This window comes from Hypanus sabinus, chromosome 13 (assembly GCF_030144855.1).
Source record: "Hypanus sabinus isolate sHypSab1 chromosome 13, sHypSab1.hap1, whole genome shotgun sequence".
NCBI classification, from domain to species: Eukaryota; Metazoa; Chordata; class Chondrichthyes; order Myliobatiformes; family Dasyatidae; genus Hypanus; species Hypanus sabinus.
The window spans coordinates 18731943-18750070 of NC_082718.1; the positions used below are offsets into that span (position 1 = coordinate 18731943).

The 18128-nt window shown below is 37.8% G+C and overlaps 1 protein-coding gene across 14 annotated transcripts in view; it reads right to left on the reverse strand.

The window, feature by feature from the left end:
- The window catches only part of magi2a (membrane associated guanylate kinase, WW and PDZ domain containing 2a), a 552919-nt gene that overhangs the window by 508497 nt on the left and 26294 nt on the right, over positions 1 to 18128 (reverse strand). The gene's annotated exons all lie outside the window — the stretch shown is intronic.

The window sequence follows — 18128 nt, forward strand, 5'->3', positions numbered from 1 at the left end:
AAAGCCTCAAAACTCCACTCCTTCACTGGCCCACTCACTCACTGGCCACTCTGCTTGAGCTACCCCTCTATTTATTTGTTTGAGTTTTCCAACAAGCTTTTCAATCTCTAGTGCATCTGGACAGTTTAAAAAAAAGCCTATGTCACACCATTGTTTATTAACCATAGCTCCGACTTAAACTCATCAACAAACCCTGGACCCTGGGAATCAATGTCTCCATTGACTTCCTAACTAATACACTGCATTCAGTAAGGATAGGCAACAACACATCCACTGCAATTATTCTAAACACTGTTGCTTCATAAGATTACATCCTCAGCTCCTACCCTGCATTCTGCAAACTCGTGACTATATGACCAGATTCTGCTCTAACTCCATCTACAAATTTGCTGATAATACCATCTTTAGTGGGCCATTTCTCAAATAACAAAGAGTCAGAGTACAGAAAGAAGATGGAGAGCTTACTGACATGGTGTCATGACAACAACCTTTCCTTTAATGCCAACAAAGCTAAAGAGCTGGTCATTGATTTCAGGAAGGGAGAACAGAACACATGCTCCTGCCTACATCAAAGGTGTTGAGGTTGAAAGCTTCAAGTTCTTTGATGTGAGCATCAACAAGCCTGTCCAGGTCAAACCGAGATGATGTCATGACCTGGAAAGCTTACCAATGCATTGATTTCCTCAGAAGGATAAAGACATTCGGCATGTCCCCATGACCTTGAACAATTTTTAGAAAGTGTCTGGATGCATACGGCTTGATTGGGAAACTGCTCTGCACATGACTGCAAGAAACTGCAGAGTTGTGGACACAACCCAGCACATCATGGAAACCAGCCTCCCCCCTACAGATTCTGTTTATATTTCTTGCTGCCTCAGTATGAAGCAGCAAGCATAATCAAAGACCCCACCCACCCCAGACACTCTTTCTTCTTCCCCTCTCTCAGCAGGCAGAAGACACAAAAGTCTGAAAGAATAGGCTCAAGGACAGCTTCTATCCCACTGACTCTTGAATGAATCTCTTATACGAGAAAATGGACCCTGAACTTCACATTCTACCTCGTTATGATCTTGCACCTTACCATCTACCTGCATTGCACTTTATTTGCAGATTTACACTTTACTCAGCATTGTTATTGTTCTACTGTGTTCTACCTCAAAGCATTATGTAATGATCTGATCTGTATGAACAGTATGCTAAACAAGATTTCATGGTATCTTAGTACACCTGACAATAATCAACCATAGAAACATAGAAAATAGGTGCAGGAGTAGGCCATTCGGCCCTTTGAGCCTGCATTGCCATTCAGTATGATCATGGCTGATCATCCAACTCAGAACCCTGTACCTGCTTTCTCTCCATACCCCCCGATCTCTTTAGCCACAAGGGCCATATCTAACTTCCTCTTAAATATAGCCAATGAACCAGCCTCAACTGTTTCCTGTGGCAGAGAATTCCACAGATTCACCACTCTCTGTGTGAAGAAGTTTTTCCTCATCTTGGTCATAAAAGGCTTCCCCTTTATCCTTAAACTGTGACCCCTCGTTCTGGACTTCCCCAACATCGGAAACAATCTTCCTGCATCTAGCCTGTCCAATCCCTTTAGAATTTTATACGTTTCAATAAGATCCCCCCTCAATCTTCTAAATTCCAGTGAGTAACCAATACCTATAACTGATAGATAAACAACTAACCAAACCAAATAGTAGTACTGAAGTTTAAATACTATCTCAAGCATGAAAACATAGATAAAATAAGACTGAGGAAATTGACTACTCGTTTTGGTGTAAATGTTTTCTTGTAAAATCTTGATGCTGTAGACAAATTGCTTGTTATGTGACTACAAAATAAAAAAAATCAACTTGCACCACAGTTTGATGAACATTTATTCTTGTGAAGTTTTTCAATGTCACTCCTTATAGTTGCTATTATTACTTCCCGGTGTATGATACAAACATATTAGATTCAAATTAAATACATGATAAAAAGCATCATTAATACCAAAAAAGCAGATGTTCATTTAAGAGAGAAAACTAGAGATACAGGAACTACTCAACAGGAGATTTTGTATCTGCAAAGGGAGATCTATATCAGGTCAGTGATATTTCATTAAAAGAGACTATTCAGGTTGGGGAAAGCTGTGTAACTAACAAAAGCAGGAAGGGAAGGGTAGAAAGGCAGCATCGTCTGGCATATTCAGCAGGAAGTAATGAGATTAACTGAAGGATCTGAGTAAAATGTGAACACAAGGAGCAGTCTGCTCATCATCAGCAATGGCCCACACTCACCACATGCACCACTGTGCACCACACATCATCCCTGAGCAACCGCCTTGCCTGCTCTGGTTATCAACAACACACCTCACAAGCAGTCCAGCCACATATTCTCAGTGACTCACAATACATTGAGATTGTGTGGCCATGAGACCATTCTTTGTTATTGCTAGAATCCTAGCACCAGGTAAGGAGTCAGTGCCATAGCATGTATTTACTAAAATACAGAAAAATGCATAACTATGTTGGATTCCAGAACGCAAAGTAGGTTAACTCCACATAGTAACATTAACTGGTCTTTATTCTTAATGCTTACCACAGAAGAAATTCTAGACTTGCATTTCTCATAAATATAGTTCTCAAAGATGCAGATAACAGCTTTAAGCTTGAAAAATATAAAGATCCCTTCCAAAAAGAAAAACAAATCATTTTGGTTGTTTCCTTCCTAAAAGCACAAAATACTGAAAATGTTCAGCAACATCTGACAAAGGGTCTTCAACCTGAAAAGTCTATTCCATATTTCTTTCCACAAGACCTGCTGAGCATCTGCAATGTTTTCTGCTTTTATTTCAAATCTCAAATGCATTTAGTGCTTTTTTTTCCAGTTTTCAAAGTGCCTAAATTCTTATGAAACACTCTGGTTTTCTTTGCTGCCCAAGTCTAGGGAAGACACTCTCAAGTCCTCAACTCTCAAGATTAAGAAAGCTCGTCCCACCCTAAACCCCAGTTTGTGTGTATGCTGTGTAATTTGCTACCCTGTTACAAATTAGTGCCACAAAATAACAGACAGTACATTGCATACGATTAAAGGAATTATATTTATGAGTCTTAACTAAAGGGTTAGTAATAAATAACAAAAAGAAAAGGGCCCATTCTAATTGAACAGTCAAACGTGCACAAGTTGGAACTCGTCTTGAACTTCTCTGTCACTCACGCACTGGGCCCTCAGCGTGAAAGCACACACCACCTTCTGAACGTCCCACGCAGTCCATCTCAAACAAACGGGTCTCCCACCAGATCGTATGCTATGGCTGGTTTTCTCCAGCATCTTCTCTCTTCATCTCCTGCCGAACACAAGCCCAAGACCAAGCTTATTGTCCCTCACCAAGAAAACCTCCCGCTAATTGGACGGCACACTTTCCACATCATCTCTTATCTTCAACAATAACCCAAACAGGCTGAAAGCAGAACAACTGTTCTTACAGAGCTGCTAAATGAAATACCTACATTATATGTCACAAGGTAAATCTGAAATTAAGATGAGAAAAAGAAGTAATCAAAAGGTCCTAGGAATAAGGCATCTATCCTTCAACTACTGGCCATTCTCACCACTTTGTTAGCAAGTCCTTGAGGCTAACAGTAACAACTTTCAGTCCTATGAGGAGCTACGGAAATATATTACAAAGCAGCCATAACAAAATGGGAAATTTCACCATGGCAATCAAAATAGTAAGACAAATGTTAAAAAATCTACCTGGTGTTTCCCTTCACTAAGCAATTAATTGTTTTAACAAAACTAGCATAAAATATTGTTTTATAGAAGAAAAATGACAGATGCACTGAGAAAGAGGTAATAATGGGAGTTGATATAAAGAATCTTAAAGGAAAATAGGAAGAGAGAATGGAGGAAGTTTGGAAGATAATTCTTTATAGAGGTATCCAAGCAACCAAAAGATTGGGAAATGAGTTTGACTATTGTCAATTATAGGAGATTTTGAAAACTGAATGAGATTTAAAACATAGGATGTTGAGAGAAAGGAGGCCAATACAAGTCCTTGATGATGAGGGGTTGGTTGTATTAAATGAAACATAATAAAGAACCAAAATGATGTACTTTTAGTAAAAGGTACTACCTGGATATGTGTACTAGTTTCAGCTGTAGATACATGAATATAAGGCAGATATTACAAATGGTAAAGAAAGGCATGAATTTGGTCTTACACATATGGAGTTGGAGAATGTTCAGACTCATTAAAAAATAATTATTAAACAAGCAACCTGACAGCATGGAGACAATGATGAATTATAGCTGAATACCACAGAGAGACAATGCCTCAAATTTAGTTGCTGTCTTGAAAAGGCAGCATGTAGATAAGAAAATGAAGTTGTTCCGATTAGAGGGTACAATTGTTATATTTCTCATGGTTTAACTTTTCTTATGTTTTCTGGTATATTTTACATAACTACCTACATATGTGAATTTTCCAGTAATTGTTGTATAGCAGGTTCTGTATTTTTCTAAAATCTTCTTTTTCTGCAGGTGTCACGTCAACTTGAATCTGGCTATTTCACAGATTATTTGTTATCATGGTGTATTGTTATCTTTCTAATTTGAACTAATTTTTAGTTTAAACTGGCCACAACTTCTTTGTTCTTTGTCTTTTTTGTTTGTTCTTTGCTCTTATAACACTTAATAAACAGCAGAAAACAACAAGTTTGATGCCTCATCCTTGACTTACAAAGAACCTTTGGTTTACAAAATCAACAGGATCCACCAGTGGGTTTTTGAATTTATCTGTGCGGTACTCTTAAAGTGAGAATCGTAGAGATAATATACTGATGCAGAGACATTAACCATACAAATTCTTTAAGGAATTTGACTGCAAGAAAATAATGTGGTGGGCAAAATGAGATCAATATTTTTAAAGTTCAAAGATATGTGAACTATTCTATTTTTTCCAGCGTATTACATTCATGCTCAACGTTGTTTCTTTCTCATTGCTTTATATTTACTCATTATAGCCAGAGACTCCTGTTAGTTTGCCTCAATTTTGTGGCCTTTGCTAATTTTAAGTCATGAGCAAGTTTTTTTCTATTATTTCAATCACCATTACAAATTAATAAAATATTGTTAACCTGGTTTATGTGGTCCAGGCATTTAGCACAATCTCTGAACATAGCACATGGGTAAAATTTGTATACTAATTACTGAAATGTATTTTTTCTATTTATTATGTTTAAAAAGTTAATTAGATTTGATATACATTACCTTCCTTTGTTATGATAATTTCTCCTTTGATAATACTTGTATTATTTCATATTAAAGAAGCTTTGTAGCATGATCACCTGCTCCAATTTATTGATTTGTAGTTCTATTATATTTATGCCAGTTTTATAAATTAGCAATTCTGCATTTTTATATCTTGTTCATTTTTAATAGCTGGACAAAAACAATAAACAAAAAAGTCATTTAAGTAAAGGATGTTAATATGCATACCAGGAGAGAAATGTTCCATTTCAAGTCAGAGTAATAAAATAGATTCGAAAGGTCATTTGAATGTGGGTATACTGTATGAAAGTAGTGCCATTAATATAATGTAATTCAAAATCTAAATGGAAATGGAAATGCAAAAAGCCAGAGCAAAAGAATATAAAACTGATTGTAATAAAGCAAACATTAAAATGAAATAGAATATGGAAATATTACACAGTTATTTTATTAAACCAAGATACCATTTTAAGGGAGAAATAACATCTTCATATGCCAGAAAGCATGAATAAAAAGTGTGAAGAATGCATATGATGTCTACTGCTTAAAAGAAAGACAAAAAAAAATCAGATAAGTGATTTTGAAAGATACATAGCAATGAAGAAAATGATTGAAAACATGGATAAATTAGCATATTGTTAAAACAAATTTGTTGATAAATTAAAGTTACAACTTTATATATTGGAGTTTTACAAAATTCCAAATTGTAATGGCAAAGGTAGGATATTTGTATCCAGTGATTATAGGGTGATGAAGTGAAGAGAATGAGTATCTTCATTAACAGGGCCTTTCACAGAGATGTCAAACTGAAACAAAGCTTTGGATGAACAATATTAGATGTAATAAATCAAAATTAAAGAGAACAAAATACAGAATGATCACAATATTTTATCCAAAACATGAATGTGGAGAAGATGGTGCCAGTGAACAACGCGATCAAGGGTGACATTCTCCAGGCAGTTCATGAAACTACTTCTTTCACATCTTTTTCTTTCACATGTGGTTCTGCTACTTTTGGAGCCAGTGATCTACATTTTGGTTATGCGATTTCAGGCCAATTGAGTGATTTGGTGCTTTGCTGAGGATGTTCTGGGAGGCTTCAAATGAAGTGTGTGGCCTTGAGGCCAAGTAGCCTGTAGACATTGCGCAAGCCCATGATAGATCCCATTTTTTGCCAATTACTGAGAAAGAGGAAGATTACTGAGGAAGACTTAATTGAAATGATTGAGGTGAGTGCAGAAAGCTAGAGCATGGTCAACGATGTCTACCAGCCTCTCACTCGCTGCTGCTGCTGCTGCTGGAGGAAGGTGTTTGGGTGTGACAGTTTCTCGATCCCTCTCCCTCGCCGCTCCCGAAGGAAGGTCCTTGCTTTCAAATGGTCCCTCTCTCTCCCTAACTCATTTTTTCTTTGTTTTGTGGCCGTTTGTGAGGAACACAAATCTCAGGATCATATACTGCATACATACTTTGATAATAAATGTACACTGAATCTTTGATTTCTTAATTCTTGAGACAAGAGAACACACACCATTCCTCTATGAGGGGTCAGCAGTGGAAAGGGTGAGCAGTTTCACATTTCTGGTTGTCAACATCTCTGAAGATCTACAGTATCCTAGGACCAATATATTGATGTAATTACAAAGTCATCATGACAGTCACTATATTTCATTAGGAGTATGAGGAGATTTTGTACGTCACTAAAGACTCAAGCAGATTTTTGCAAATATACCATGGAGAGCAGTCTACTTAGTTGCATCACAATCTGGTATGTTGGGGCCACTGCATAAAATTGTAAAGAGCAGCCAAGTGTTATAAAGTCAGCCAGCTCCATCAAGGGCACTAGACTCTCCATTATTGAGGGCATCTTCAAAAAGCAAATGCCTCAAAAACATCATTAAAACCCCCCCATGACATGACTTCTTCTCATTATTCCTGTCTGAGATAACACTCCACACATAAGATACCCAGACAGAAGTGTTGTATGTATAGCCAAAGAGGAAAGGAGAGCATTAGTCACAATGGTGAGTAGAAATACAAAGCAGTCAAAGTCAATACAAAGCAAAGATTGAGGACATATTCAATCTCTCCATTCTGTAGTAGGAGGTTCCCACTTGCTTCAAAAGAGTGACAATTATACCAGGGTCCAAGAAGAACAGGGTGAGTTGCCTCAACGAATATCGACTAGTTGTACTCACATCTACTATGACAATGTAATTCAAGAGGTTGGTCATGGGCAGAACCAATACCTGCATGATTAGGGGTTTTTGAAGGTTTGAACTAACTAGAAGGAATATGGGGGGGAAGACAGGAGATTGGGGCTGAGAGGAAAAATGAATCAGGCATGATGAAATGGCAGTGCAGATTTGATGGGCCAAATAGTATAATTCTGCTCCTATATATTATGGTCTAGTAGAGTAACCATATGAAATTTGATTTAGAGGACCCATATATGAAAGAAACTTAAGTGTTAAAGATAGTTATTTTCCTTAGGGAGTACAAACAGGACAAGACCCCAAAGATGTCAACTATGGACATCAAAAAATATCAGACTGGTATCCTATACATAAAATGAAAAAAAGGGTAAGAAACAAACAGAGTGCAACTGGGATGAATAATTCTGGCAAGACCAGACACCCGAGTTCCACCTTAGTACAAGGATCAGAGTGTGAGAAAGCTTGGTTAATCTGGGGCTATTGATAGCATGTGTTTGTATGATGAACACTTTATATAATTCTTTTGTTTTAAACTCATAGCTAGGTGGAAAGAGAGGGGATGGAAACATGTGGATGAGAGTAAAACCTGTTAAGAATATGTTAAACTTTGTACTACACAAAGCCTAAATAAATTATGTACCAGAAAATAGAATGCTTCTTAGAGAAAGATTCTGTTATTTTATGTGAAATTAAATTGGAAATGTCTTATGCTTAAAGGCTGATTTACACTTCTGTGTATGGGCTATGCCGTAGGCCTAATTTATACTTTTGCGTAGGCTGTACGCTGTAGCGAGCATGTGTCAGTGTGCGCCAAAACACTAGTTGGCGCTGGGGTTTCTATGCCACTGTATTGGGTTTCTTCATGAGAGACATGGACAAGGAAATGCACTTCAAACATTTTTGCATGTCAGCAGGTAGATTTGATGATTTGGTTCATCTGCTTCACATCAGTGTACAGACATGGTGGAGAAGAAGCAACCGGAAATGCATAAGAGGAAATGCGATGCTTCCAACTGGACCAATCACAGTTGTTGCAGTCTGTGTCACCATAATGCATGAGTTACTTACTTGGGGAGGGTCATGTCAGCCTACGGCGTACGTACGGTGTAGGGCACATGGTACCTACGGCGTAGATTCAACGCATAAGACTTTAATCGGTACCTCTCTCAGAAGTCTGTAAATGTGAGTGAGAGCTGTGCAAGGCTCCACTCAACTTGATTCAACTTTGGTATGAGTTTGAAATTTTATTTCATTGTGAAGTATTAACTGAGTATTAAAATTACTTGCAAAGATTCCTAAAGAAACACAAGCTCATTTATGTTCCTGTTGTAGTTTCTTTGGTTCCCGTTCTACTCTCTTTCCTTTTGTTTGTAAGCCAATGTATTTTCATGAATACATTTTTATCAGAATTAATATTGAAAGAATGAAAGGTCTGAATTCCTATGCAGATTAAGTTAATTTAGTAAATTGTGCGCAATCTGTCATTCTTAATACAGGATTCATGTATCTTAAAACTTGGTACTGAAATTCAGAACAAAATTATCTTCTTTAGTACAGGTATTGAAATTTAAAATGAAAACCTAAACAAAAAGCACATGAAGCATAGATTTTTATTTATTATTAATCAATCTAAAAAGTTGCATATTATGTTGGACAAAGACTTCTGTTTTTGTAATGCTCTCTCCCATTCTCTCACACCATTCGTACACTGTTGAATTTATGGTAATTTCTATACTATCTTTTCTTGAGTTTTCCAATAAAATTCATTGTGCAAATACATGATTGATGCTGAGATACATCCAAGGATACACTGGGACACATCATCAGTGACTACCAAATTGGGGTAGTCAGGTGCTTGGGTCTTTCAACTTCAGACACTCATATCCAGGCGACTCAGCCAGGGCTGATAAGGTCCTTCCCTGTGTCTCAGCAGCATTGGCCCATGGGTCACACTTCTTGATCCATTGCTATCTTGAGGCTTGCTCAGCACCCTCTGTGATGACCCTAACGGTTCTTTTCCTTGCAGCCCACATAATGCCAAGGAGAGAGTAAGTTCTGCATAGTGAGCAGCCAGCAAAACCTCTACATCCCATGTTTATAGGCTTACATCATGCACTCCACCCCAATCACTGGCACTGCTCCACCTCTTCCTGGTATTTGATTTTCTTACATTCAAATGCCTCCTCAATTCAACCACTGTAGTTTCTGAAAAGAACAAATGTTCTTAAAAAGTCAGGAGATTTGATAGGATTGTGGAAAGCCTGCGGAAGTTGTTATGTTTTTGAACTCCAGAAATAAATCGAAAGAAAACATGGGTGCCCAGGGATATTCATACTTCATTTTACCTTACTGAGGTGCTCACATATGAAGTGGTGGCATAATGACAAATGCCATTCACATACATATATATAACCTGTAATGAATTATGTAAACAACAAAGAATGCTTAATCAAACAATATATTTATATTATTCAAATATTACTGAGATATTAAATACACAACACTGCCTCCCTGTTTAGTTATAAACTTTAATTCAACAGAGAGTGCATCGCAACTGAAATATATAACCTATTGTTCTCTGATAATCATATACAAGGGACAATCCAGAAATAGCATTGTTGTTGAATTGTTGGTTGTGGAATGTGCTGCAAGAGGAAATGGGTGAGATTCTTATTCAGCATCAGTGTACTGTGTTCTGCTGACATGGCTAACAATGCATTCCTCAGACTCTGAACAAACCTTTCTGCCAAGCAACTTGTTGCTGGATGGTACAGTCAGATGTAATGTGACTTACTCTATTCATTTTCAGGAATGACTGAGACTGTTCCACAACAAACCGTAGTCTATTATCACTGACTAAGTGTTTTGGAACACCAGTCCTTGAGAAGAGGCTTCTCAACACATCAGCAGCGTGCAAGGCTGTTGGGGAGGCGATTGGGAACACTTCTATCATCTTTTTTGCTGCATCTGCTACTACCACCAAGCAATGTGTATGCATGAATGATCTGGCAAAATTCACATGAATTTTCTGCCAGGGTAAAGTAAGCCATTCGCAGTGACGGAGAGGTGCTGCTCTTGGCATTTTCTCGATGTGTTGGCATCCTGAATACTGCATGGCAAACTGCTTGATCTGCTGATCTATCCCAGGCCGCCAAATAAAGCTTCAAGCCAATGCTTTCATATTGACCATGCCTAGATGACCAGCATCTAGCTCCTCCAACACACTAGCTGTCAGCTTGGTTGGCACAACAATGCTCAGTCCCCACTTATGGCAACCCTGTCAAGAGCAAGTTTATCTTTACGTTGTTAAAAATGGGGGAACTGGAATTTCTGCTGCACACTCCAGCTACTTGGGTTGCCACATACACCCAGGACAGTGTAGGTTCTTTTCTGGTGTCTTTTGGATAATCTCTGCCATGATAGAGAGACTTTTAATTTACATTAGGGAGAATACATCAGGAGAGTTCCCTTTTGTAAATTTTTCAGTTGTTTCCTTTTACAAGGATAAATGAGCCAATACTTCAGCACTTCCAGCTGCCTTCTTGAATTCAATCTTGTAATTGTGGCTTCCAAGAAACAGAGCCGATCTCTGCATTCATGCTGCTGCTGATAGTGTAACACCTTTCTGTGGATTGAAAATGGACACTAGTGGTTGTGCAGAGAGAGGGAAAAAAAACAAATTATGCAAACAGTAACCACAAACAAGTAGCAAATAGCAAAAAGTATTCTGAACTGAAGTCCACAAAGCACAGAGCCAAGTAAATGTTGCAGAGCAGCGAGCTGAATCAGACTGTCCCTTGCCTTGGGGCCTGACACCCTAACTTTTTTCAATCTAGCCCAGTGCCCAAATCATCCTCCATATGTTGGGTCCAGTCGCCTTGATATGCTCTGAGGCCTCGATACCGCCACCTCAATTCAGCCTGTACCCGACCTTTTCAATTTGGCTTGGCACTTAAATCTTCGTCCAAACATCAGGTTCAGTCACCTTGACATGATCTGCGCCTCAACCTCATGCCTCAATTCAGCCTCAATTCAGCCTGTACCCGATCTTTCCGATGTGGCCTGGTGCTCAAATTCATCGAACCTTGGGTCTTCTTCACTCTTGAAGAAGAGCCCACTGCCTCACCTCACCTCAGTTCCAGCACATCAAATTGCCTCCAAAGGGAAGTTACAGACTATTACTTATGATGATCCTTTGCCAGAAAAAGTGTGATTAACAAAGTATTTAGTTGTTTCCCTTCTTTCGTTAGCCAGCAACCAGAAGTTGCTGAGATTCACCAACGCCATCTTCAACCTGATGGTATCTTTGAAATGCCATTCCAATTCACTTTGTGGAATGACTGAAACAGCAGAGCCAATATCTAATTCCATTTTAATTAACTTGCCATTCACTTCTGTTGTAAGCCATATTGCTTGTCTTGTTATTTTTCAGTTGTTAATCTAAAAGCTACCAGTCTTGTGTCACTCTCATCATTATCTGATTTTTCATCAACTGCATGCAAATGAGTGCTCTTTTTAAAACTGTAAATGGACTTTTTAAGCTTTTTCTCTTCTTGTACAGTCTTTTTTTGTCTGCTTGCGTCTCTGGTTGCTGCTTCCAATGATACAGCAATTTCAACTGCTCTTTTAAATGCGAGTTGTGCTTCAGTTTAAATGCTTTCTTGTAAGATTCCACAACTTAAACGATCCCCAAGCCTATTACTGAACTGACAATGTTTAGGCAACTTTAATTCAGCCACGTACACTGAAGTGGATGCCCATTACCTTTGATTCTGCTTATTCAACCTAAACTGTTTTGCAGTCAACAATGGTTTTGGTTCTAAATGTTCCTACATTACGTTCCTGATATCAGCAAAACTCATTTTGGCTGGTTTGGTTGGAGTAGTTAAACTTCTTAGCAAACTGTATACTTTTCCACCTATTACACCAGCAACATGTTTCTCAATGGGTATTTCATTTGCTTCAAAATACTGCTCAATTCATCCAGTTATCTGATGTGCAATTGAACACGCCTATCGTTCCAATGTAGCTAGCCATTTCTGCTTCATTTAATTTACTATTATCACCCAGTGCTCATTGGATGAAATTCACAGGTTCCTAAACATTTTCTGCCTTTTATAAAACTCCACTGTCTCTGCCTCTTTGCTTAGAAACACATGGCATTTTTTAAAAAAATAAAAGCATGAATGTCTCTCTCACCTTGCGAAGAAATAACACGTGCTGCAATTCAACACGGTATAACTCCAGGAATTAATTTAAAGAAAAACATGGGAGGCCATTTTACTTTAGTGAGGTGCTCACATATGACATGGTGGAATAATGATGTATGCCATTCACATACTTCTCATGGATAACCTGTAATGAATTCTGTAAACAAAGAATGCTTAGTGAAACCATACATTTACAATATTACTCAAATATTACTAAGATATGAAATACGCTGCAGAAGACTGCAGAGAGTTGCAGTTTACAAACGAGATTCTCATTACAAGTAAAAGTCATAATAGAACAAATAATTATGTAACTCTTCTAGTAACAAGAGGCTTAGAATAATAACCTTGAATCATGAGTTCAAATCCCATTAAGCCAAGGAGTTCACATTAAATAAATTAATTACAAAAGTTGAAAGAGAATTAAAAGCTGACATCTGCAATGGATCTACTGGTAGCTCAGTCATGGCTCACAAAGTTCTTTCGGGAAAATTAAGAAACTGCTATTACTCCTTAGCCTCGCACAATAACTCCAGCCACACAGCTAAGAGGTAGACTCTTAAAAGGCCTCTGAAATGATCCATCAAATTAGTCTCTGTAAAAAATTTTGAAATTTTTTTTTTAAACTGGAGAGCCCAATTACCACCAACCTGGTCATTCGATAAAGGACGTCCAGCCAGTCCAACCAGCTCTTTTTGCTTGGAAATGAGACAAAAATGGGAGAGAGAAATATTCTGACATAGCTATATACACAGAATCCAATATTGTGGCCAATGCTCCATCATCACTGCTGTATATTTCCGGCTGGATTGACACACTAGAGGGTGGCAAAACTGAGGAAGTAGCCTTGTGGATCAACATTGAAACCATGAAATTTTGTGCTAAAAGGACATATGTTAGAAAAGAGTCTGTCAGCAGATTACCATGTTCTCCATGTTTAACACTATGTGGAAGCAGCACAGAGGGGAAAAAAAAACAGCAACAGATTGTGGAGGATCTCAATCATCTTCATTAGTTCATTACAACAAATACAATTACCACCACATAATTTATAGAAGCATGATTATCACAAAGATGACCCCCTCCATCATATTTTGCACCACCACTACTGCATTAAATATCAGAACTCAATAATGGGCATCTTTAAACTACTATGCACCAACAGTAGCAAAAGTACTTGATCAAATATGATCTTTCTGAAAGTCAACTATTCAACAAGTTCAAACCATATTAAGTCGCCTCAACATCACAACATCTGTGACGTGGAAACATACTGCAGACATAAAGTCATGAAACTACAGATTTAGCAACATTTTGGCTATTTAATCTAGGATATGATAACAGAATGTCAGGCAGCACAAACATGGAATGCATGCAAATTATCAATTACTAATAAATTAAAGACTATCAATCCATACTTTCTAAAAGTGCTCCAAGGCTATAAAATATTAAATTTCAAATACATTATCACAGTTCATTACTCTAACTTCCATTCATTTCCTTTCCACATTCTGGTTCCCCTTTCAGCTCTTCTCTTGTTCTCGCCTACCTATTAGTTCCCTCTGATGTCCCCCTCCTTCCCTTTCATCCATGGTTCATGGTCCGATTCCTTCTTCTTTGGCCCTTTACCCTTTCAAACTAACACCACCCAGCTCCTTACTTAATTCTCCCCTCCCCCATCCACCTACCCTCTCACTTGGTCTCACTATCACCTTCCAGCTTGTACCTTTTCCCTTCCCTTCACCTTCATATTCTGATTTCTGCCCCCTTTCTTTCCAGTCTTAATGAAAGGTCTGCACTCCAAACGTAGATTGTTTGTTCCCTTCCATACATGTTGGCTAACTTGCCGAGTTCCTCTAGCATTTTCTATCTGTAACTCAAGATTTCCAGCATTTGTGGAATCTTTTGTTTCTACATTACCAAAGTGCTATATCCCACAGAAAGAGGTATCATTGCTACTTTTAAATATAAAAAGGTGTTTGAACTATTCAATAAAAAGACTAAAAACTGTCTTGAAACAGGACGCAGAGAATATATATTCAAATAAGTATTTATTTATTCAAATGAAATGTGTCGTGCTTACTTTTCATCTCAGGATCACTCAGTACTGGAAATACTTACCTAAATTACTTAGCTTACATAGAAACACAGAAGGCCTACAGCAGAATACACGCTCTTCAGCCCACAAAGTTGTGCTGAACATGTCCCTACTTTAGAAATTATTCGGCTTACCCATAGACCTCTGTTTTACTAAGCTTCATGTACCTATCTAAAAGTCTCTTAAAAGACCCTATCGTATCTGCCTCCACCATAGTTGCCAGCAGCCCATTCCACGCACTCACTACTCTGAGTAAAAAACTTACCCCTGACATCTTGTCTATACTTAGTCCCCAGCACCTTTAACCTTTGTCAACCATTTCAGCCTCTGACTATCTATGTGATCAGTGCCTCTCATTATCTTACACACCTCTATCAGGTCACCTCTCATCCTCCGTCGCCCCAAGGAGAAAAGGCCGAGTTCACTCAACCTATTCTCATAAGGCATGCTCCCCAATCCAGGCAACATCCTTGTAAATCTCCTCTGCACCCTTCCTATGGCTTCCACATCCTTCCTGTAGTGAGGTGACCAGAACTGAGCACAGTACTCCAAGTCTGGTCTGACCAGGGTCCTACATAGCTGCAACATTACCTCTCAGCTCCTAAATTCAATTCTACAATTGATGAAGGCCAATACACCATACGCCTTCTAAACCACAGAGTCAACCTGCATAGCTGCTATGAGCGTCCTATGGACTCGGACCCCAAGATCCCTCTATCCTCCATGCTGCCAAGAGTCTTACCATTAATACTATATTCTGCCATCAAATTTGACCTACCAAAATGAACCACTTCACACTTACCAAGGTTGAACTCTATCTGCCACTTCTCAACCCTGTTTTTCATCCTATCAATGTCCCGCTGTCACCTCTGACAGCCCTCCACACTATCCACAACACCTCCAACCTTTGTGCCATCAGCTTGTTGATCAGCATCTATGTAGTAGCTTACCAAAGGAATTATAACATTTATGACAAGTGAAAAGAAATAGATTCTTTATATATATTTAATAATATAATAGAAAGAGCACACATCAAGCATTAATATCTATAGAGAATACAAAAGTGGCTCACATTAATACTTGAGAAGACACTGCAAGTTACTTTTCCATTCCTAAAGTTACTTTCTCACCCCCAAGAGACTAAAAACGTTCTGTCAGTAATACTTGAAAAATGAAATTCATAGAGATGAAGGAATCTTCATGGCAAGTTATGGTTTTTTCCTGTCCATGGGAAATTGTACAGAAAAATAAAGTAGCATTACCACATTCTGCAGGTTAGTCACAGCATTTGTGTACACACAAATAACAGTATTAATAGAATGTGTAATCCATGTTGGGCTGAGAAAATAATTTGTAAGCCTGCTTGAAAAATGTCAGCTTAATATTAGAATTTTTTTCATTCAGTGTCAGAGCAACCTATTTATTCTATAATTGGGTCAGCAATCCAGAGCATAAAAGTGAAAATATACCAAGATAAACCAGTACCAGAAAAATAACCACAAAATACAGGGTACAGTCAGTCCTTCTTATCCGTGGAGGATTGGTTCTGAGATCGGTCATTGGTAAAGCGTTAGACTACAGTTGGTCAACAATCGGGACAATTTTAAAGGATAAAGTGAGAAAGGCCCTGCCCTGATGAAAGCTACAATTATTATTAAGCAATGCAGTGGTTTAATTATTGAAATACATATGTTACTTAAGTGTTTTATATGCATAGAATGGTAAAATATATACTATACACCAAGTCAAACATTTGACTAACTGATGCTAAATAATACCGGATGTACCTGTTCCGACTTACTTAGTAAGAGAACTTGCGTTTTTTTCCTGATCCGGATCCACGGTAACCTATGGATATCCTCCCGTACACTTTAAATCATCTCTAGATTACTTATAATACCTAATACAATGTAAATAGCTGTTAAACTGCATTGTTTATGGATAATGACAAGGAAAAAATGTCTGTACATGCTCAAACAACAAGTGCTGAAGAGAAAACTTCTGGGTTTTCCCGATCTGCGGTTGGTTGAATCCGTGCATGCGGAACCCATGGGTAAGGACTGCATATCAAAATTTCAGAAATATATAATTGTGGTACTCCAGATTTTCCAGACGAAAACAATGATCCCACCACTCTTTAGGCACATGACATTGAGGATTTACACACAAATAAGAGAAAATCTACAAATGCTGGAAATCCAAGAGACACACACAAAATGCTGGAGGAACTCAGCAGGCCAGGCAGCATCTACAGAAAAAAGTAAAGTCGTTATTTTGGGCCGAAATCCTTTGGTCCTGCTGCCCAAAACATCGACTGTACTTTTTTCTATAGATGCTGCCTGACTTGTTGACTTTCTCCAATATTTAGTGTGTGTTGACGATTTAGAAATCCTTTGGGGCAAGTTGGGATAGACACATAGGTAAGGCACCATTGATGCAATACTGAGTACATCAAAAGGAGAAATAATAAAGAAAGAAGAGATTTCAGAACAAAAAAAAAGTAAATGATAGTACAGTTCTAGTTTAGAAACTCAAGGACTTGCAATTTTAACAAGTCCAAAATTTAACAAGATGTACTGTACTTTACTCAAATTTTGTAATGAAATACTCAGTATTCAATATGGTACTTAGCAGAAAAAAAGTCTGAAAATTGGTTTGCATATCTAAAAATGTGCTTACAAATCCTGAGGTTTACTGTATCACAGACATTACATTAAACATAAGATTTTTGTTAAATTATTTCAGTTTTTGATCAATTTCTCAAAAATTCTTCTACATTATGTACAGTATAAACTTACAATTTTAACCAAGCAGGAGAACCTCCCTCACAAGAGATTTACTTGGATATTGGATGATAGATTTAGTAGCATTTTAGGATGATTGGTAAAGTGATTCCCCAGCAGTTAGAAGAAATAAATGAAACGATATTTGTATTCTGAAATAATACGAATACATTTGTCTACATTTCCAAGACCAAAGTACTCATTACATAATTTCCTAAAACACAGAAACATAATTTTACACCCTTAATCAAAAACATTCTTACAAGCATTAGTTTGCACTGCTGCATGCAGATATAACAAGTATCTGCATCTAAGCAGTACATTTTTAATGGAGGGAAAGATTCCAAGCATTTCAAGAATCTGTTTACTCAGCTGGATTAATTACAATGAGGTATAGCGATAGAGACTTACATATTTGTAGGACTCTCAGTACCAGTAACAGTGGTGTTAACTGTTCAGGCTAACAAAATGGCTTCTCTGTAACGCCGTAATGGCTTCTGTGTTTGGTATGTTTGGGTTATGACTACCAATAAGGGGGAAAATAACCAATGGAGAATTGTTA